Below are 6,000 nucleotides of genomic sequence, written 5' to 3' on the forward strand. Positions count from 1 at the left end.
CACCCACCCCACACTCCACCAGAAAAAAAAAAGATATGTTGTAGTCCTAACCCCTAATACCTCTGAATGTGGCCTCATTTGGAGATAGGGTCTTTAGAGAAGGAATCAAGTTAAAATTGAGGTCATTAGGGTGGGTCCTAATCCAATATGATTGGTGTCCTTATAAGAAGTGGTTATTGGTAGACAGGCAGACATGCATAGAGGGAAGATCATGTGAAGAGACACAGGGAGAAGATGGCCATCCACAAGCTAAAGAGAAAGGCTTGGAACAGATCCTTCCCTCACAGCTCTCAGAAGGACCCAACGAATACCTTGATTTCAGATTTCTAGACTCCAGAACTGTGAGACAATGAATTTCTGTTGGTAAGATACCTGGCCTGCAGCACTTTGTTGCAGTAGCTGTAATACAATATAAAGCTGCAAATCTCTCCTTTTCCATTCTATTTTCCTCATATTGGCCCTTATCTCACACTTCTTGAAAGAAAATCACCTTTGCCAGGTGCGGTAGCTCATGCCTGTAATCCCAGCACTTTGGAAGGCTGAGGCGGGTGGAACACCTGAGGTCAGGAGTTCAAGGCCAGCCTGGCCAACATAGTGAAACCCCGTCTCTACTAAAAATAGAAAAAATTAGCTGGGCGTGGTGGTGGGTGCCTGTAATCCCAGCTACTAGGGAGGCTGAGGCAGGAGAATCGCTTTAACCCAGGAGGCAGAGGTTGCAGTAAGCCGAGATTGTGCCATTGCACTCCAGCCTGGGCAACAAGGGTGAAACTCCATCTCAAAAAAAAAAAAAAAAAGGCAAGAAAGTAGGGAGGGAAGGGAGGGAGAGAGAGAGAGAGACAGAAAAGAAAAGAAAAGAGAAGAGGCTGGGCACGGTGGCTGACACCTGTAATCCCAGCACTTTGGGAGGCCGAGGCGGGCGGATCACCTGAGGTCAGGAGTTCGAGACCAGCCTGGCCAATATGGTGAAACCCCGTCTCTACTAAAAATACAAAAATTAGCTGGGCATGGTGGCGGGCACCTGTAATTCCAGCTACTTGGGAGGCTGAGGCAGGGGAATCACTTGAGCCCGGGAGGCAGAGGTTGCAGTGAGCAGATTGGGCCATTGCACTCAAGCCTGGGTGACAGGAGCAAAACTCCGTCCCAGAAAAAAAAAAAAAAAAAAGGAAGGGAGGGAGGGAGGGAGGGAGGAAGGAAAATTTAAATAAAAACAAACCGAGAAGTTCCTTCCTTCCACAGGTGTGACCCTGCCCCCACACATCATCCTGTTTCTCACTGTGTCCTCCACCTGGGGCCGCACCTCTCCCTGGAGCTGAGCTACCAGCAGCCAGGAACTAGAAGTCACTCCAAGTCACTGCCATCCTGAGGCAGAAGAGTAGTTCCCCAGTACCTCTTCCAGAAGGTTCAGCCTGTTGAGAGGTGCCCACCCCTCTTACCCTGCCAGGTACTGCAGATTTACGAAAATTAGCAAGCAGTAGTCAAATTAGCAAGAACTCAAGGCAGTTGTGCTCTGCTATGGAAAATACGATTCTAATCAAAGGTGACTCAAAAAGCATTTCTCAAGCTTCGGTTGTTGCCATACCACCTTCCTGATTCTTGCTGTATCTGAGCCCCACCTAGTGGTGAGCTGGAGTCACTTGTGCAGACTCGGAGCTTGCTCCTTCTGCCCATTTTTTCCCAGCTCTGGGTACAGTGCCATCACCTGGATTACTAGAAATAGGCATGGTGGAAGAACTTAACACCATAGAAATCAGCATACACTACAAATCATGACCTTTTTTTTTTTTTCTAGAGGAAATGCTTTACCAACACACCATAGTATTATTTACTTACATTTTTCCTTCAACTCACTTTTTAACTTAAAAAAACACTTATTTTTAAAAAGGAATTTTATATCATTCCACAAGAGGAAAATAGTATCATTTGCCATAGATAAAAAGTAACCTTAAAAATAGGGCCTTGGGGCTGGGCCCAGTGGCTCATGCCTGTAATCCCAGCATTTTGGGAGGCTGAGTCAGGTGAATCACTTCAGGTCAGGAGTTTGAGACCAGCCTGGCCAACATGGTGAATTCCTGTCTCTACTAAAATTACAAAAATTAGCTGGGTTTGGTGGCGTGCACCTGTAGTCCCGGCTACTTGGGAGGTTGAGGCACGAGAATCACTTGAACCCAGGAGGCAGAGGTTGCAGTGAGCAGAGATCACACCACTGCACTCCAGCCTGGGCAATGGCAGGGGACTCCATCTCAAAAAAAAAAAAAAAAAAATAGGGCCTTGGTTGGGTGTGGTGGCTCACACTTGTAATCCTAGCACTTTGGGAGGCCGAGGTGGTGGATCACATGAGGCCAGGAGTTCAAGACCAGCCTGGCTGACCTGGTGAAACCCCGTCTCTACTAAAAATACAAAAATTAGCCAGGTGTGGCGGCACACGCCTGTAGTCCCAGCTACTCGGGAGGCTGAGGCAAGAGAATCGCTTGAACCTGGGAAGTGGAGGCTCCAGTGAGTAGAGATCACGCCACTGCACCACAGCTGGGGCGACAGAGCAAGACTCTGTCTCAAAAAAAAAAAAAAAAGGCAGAGTCAGTCTTTTAGAATCCAATCCTGGTTGTGACATCTATACTTGAAACTGCCTTTGCTAAGTTATAACTGAGGAAATTATGACAGTGAAAGAAATCACACCTAACTGACTCTATCTTCTTGCTTCTAATCCTTAAGCAGTCCTTGTTCATGCCTGGGCGTAGGCTGAACTAACTTTGGGAAGGAATTCAGTTCATGATTTTACTCTGAAACAAATTGATAATAACCCTTTCCCAAAAAGACTCCCTTCTTGTGGCCGGGCACGGTGGCTCACGCCTGTAATCCCAGCACTTTGGGAGCCCGAGGCAGGTGGATCACGAGATCAGTAGTTCAAGACCAGCCTGACTGACATGATGAAACCCCATCTCTACTGAAAATACAAAAATTAGCCGGGCGTGGTGGTGCGCACCTGTAATCCCAGCTACTCGGGAGGCTGAGGCAGGAGAATTGCTTGAACCCAGGAGGCGGAGGTTGCGGTGAGCCAAGATCATGCCACTGCACTCCAGCCTGGGTGACAGAGTGAGACTCTGTCTAAAAAAAAAAAAAAAGACTCCCTTCTTGCCAGGGACCAGTCTGCCTTTGCAGGACTAACAAATTAGCTACAAGATTAGAAATTACAGTTTAGGGGGGTGCCCGCGAACCAACGGTTAGCGGTGGCAGGGGCTGACTGAGAGCGTCTGCTTGATAATGGATTCTGAATTAATGCATAGTACAGTAGGAAGCTATCATAAACCTCCAGAAAGAGTATTTGTTCCCTCATTCACCCAGAATGAACCATCTCAGAATTGCCATCCTGCGAACTTAGAAGTTACCTCTCCTAAGATACTTCATAGCCCAAATAGCCAAGCTCTTATTTTAGCCTTAAAAACTCTTCAGGAAAAAATTCATCGTTTAGAGCTGGAGAGAACACAAGCTGAAGATAACCTGAACATTCTCTCCAGAGAAGCAGCACAGAGAGAATGAAACAAATGAGAGAAATCTGGCACACCAGGAGCTGATAAAGCAGAAGAAAGATAAGTATACAGTTAAGTTCAGCCCGGTCTCGTTGCACTCTTCTAGAGAAGCAACTAGAATATACAAAGAGAATGGTTCTCAATGTAGAATGAGAAAAGAACATGATCCTAGAACAACAGGCCCAGCTTCGGAGGGAAAAAGAACAAGATCAGATGAAGCTGTGTGCAAAACTTGAAAAGCTTGATGTCTTAGAAAAAGAGTGTTTTAGACTTACAACAACTCAGAAAACTGCTGAGGACAAGATTAAACATTTAGAAGAAAAACTTAAGGAAGAAGAACATCAACGTAAGCTATTTCAAGACAAAGCTTCTGAGCTTCAAACTGGACTTGAAACCAGTAAAATTATAATGTCTTCAGTTTCAAATCTAAAGCACTCCAAGGAAAAGAAGAAATCTTCAAAGAAAACTAAATGTATAAAGAGAGGACCACCTTGGCAAATTTGTTCAAAGTTTGGAGCACTGCCTTTTGTGGGTGAAAAGATGAGGCAACATCATGACCTACATATCCTTCAGAAGCCTTTTAACGTGACTGAGACTAGATGTCTCCCCAAGCCTTCAGAACAACTTCCTGGTGTAAGGCTATTCCTCCTGACTCAGAAAAGTCCATTTCCATTTGTGACAATTTATCTGAACTTTTGATGGCAATGCAAGATGAGCTGGACCAAATGAGCATGGAGCACCAAGAACTACTGAAACAAATGAAGGAAACTGAAAGCCGTTCAGTCTGTGACGACATAGAATGTGAACTAGAGTGTTTAGTCAAGAAAATGGAAATTAAAGGAGAACAAATCTCCAAACTGAAGAAGCATCGAGACAGTATAAGAAGGCTTTAGTAAGAGATTTTAATAAAAAGATAAAATATCTGGAAAAAAAAAGAAATTACAGTTTAGGGGTCATGCAAACTTTGGCTCCAAGAGTCTGAACTGAACCTCCCCAAATTGCTCCTGGGGATAACATCACTATTGTAAAACCTAAGATCAGTGCTTGAGATATTTTCCAGACCCTGCACTCGATGGATCAGCTGACACCACCCAGACAGGTAATCTGGCTCAACCAGTTCTGCCATCGCACCCAGGAACAGAAGATGGCAAGAAAACCTCACTTTAACACCCTATGATTTCATCTCCATTCTAACCAATCAGCACTCCCCACTTCCCAAGCCCCTACCTGCCAAATTATCTTTAAAGACTCTGATCCCCAAATGATCAGGGAGACTGATTTGAGTAATAATTAAACTCTGGTCTCCTGCACAGCCGGCTCTGTGTGAATTACTCTATCTCCATTGCAATTCCCCTGTCTTGATAAAGCAGCTCTGTCTAGGCAGCGGGCAAGGTGAACCTATCGGGCGGTTAAATACTCTTGTCCTATTCAACAGAAGCAAGTCACTAGGTCCAGCCCACACTCAAGGGGACTGAATTACACAGGGCAAGAATACCAGGAGGTTGAAATCATTGGGAACCATGTCAGCTGGTGCCAATCACAGTGGCTAATACCAACATTTTTTTTCTTTTTTTTTTTTCTGAGACAGAGTCTGGCTCTGTCACCCAGGCTGGAGTGCAGTGGCCCCTGATCTTGGCTCACTGCAAGCTCCGCCTCCCAATACCAACATTTCTTGTAAATGGAATAGACTAAGGAAACGTGTGGTGACTCACGCTTGTAATCTTAGGACTTTGGCAGGCCGAGATGGGTGGATCACTTGAGGTCAGGAGTTCGAAACCAGCCTGGCCAACATGGCAAAACCCCATCTCTACTAAAAATACCAAAAAAAAAAAAGAGCAAAAGAACATTTCCCCTGTGCATCCATTGCTCCTTTCCATTTTGCCTGTTTTTTTGTTTGTTTTTGTTTTTGTTTTTTTAAAGCCATACAGAGCCAACAGATACGTCACAGTCTTTCAGGTTCTCCCTATGGGAGTAAGAGGCAGAAAAGACAGAAACAGAGAGAGGCACGCAAATATTTAAGAGAAAGGAAAGACAAGTCATTGTAACTGATTAGATATGAGGAGTAAGGAAAAACAGTAGTTGAGGATGACCTTTAGTTTTTGGCTGGAATGATCAGAAGGATCACGATGTCATGTACCAAGAGAGGGCATGCAGGGGAGGGGGGAATTGGCAGGGGGAGACAGCAGGCTTTATTTAGGAGACATCCAGTTAGAGGGACACCCGGAGGAAATTAGATATCTGAGCTGGGGGCTTAGCAAGGAATCTAGGCTGAAGCTACAGATTTGGGAACCACCGGAAGAAGCTGAAGCAACAGGAGTGGGTAGGCTTACCTGAGGGAGGTTGTGGAGTGAGAAAAGAAGAAGACCAAGGGCAAAACCTGGGGAACATCAACATTTCTGTGAGGGGCACTAGGGCAGCAGACTGGAGATAAAGACCAAAAAGGGCAGGGAGTGGTGGCTTATGCCTATAATCCCAG

General features: G+C 45.4%; 1 pseudogene; it reads left to right on the forward strand.

Annotated features, from left to right (window-relative positions):
• Positions 1-3,206: 3,206 nt before the first annotated feature.
• Positions 3,207-4,451, forward strand: LOC129480217 (centrosomal protein CEP57L1-like; annotated as a pseudogene).
• The last annotated feature ends 1,549 nt before the right edge of the window (positions 4,452-6,000 follow it).

This window comes from Symphalangus syndactylus, chromosome 4 (assembly GCF_028878055.3).
Source record: "Symphalangus syndactylus isolate Jambi chromosome 4, NHGRI_mSymSyn1-v2.1_pri, whole genome shotgun sequence".
Lineage (NCBI taxonomy): Eukaryota > Metazoa > Chordata > Mammalia > Primates > Hylobatidae > Symphalangus > Symphalangus syndactylus.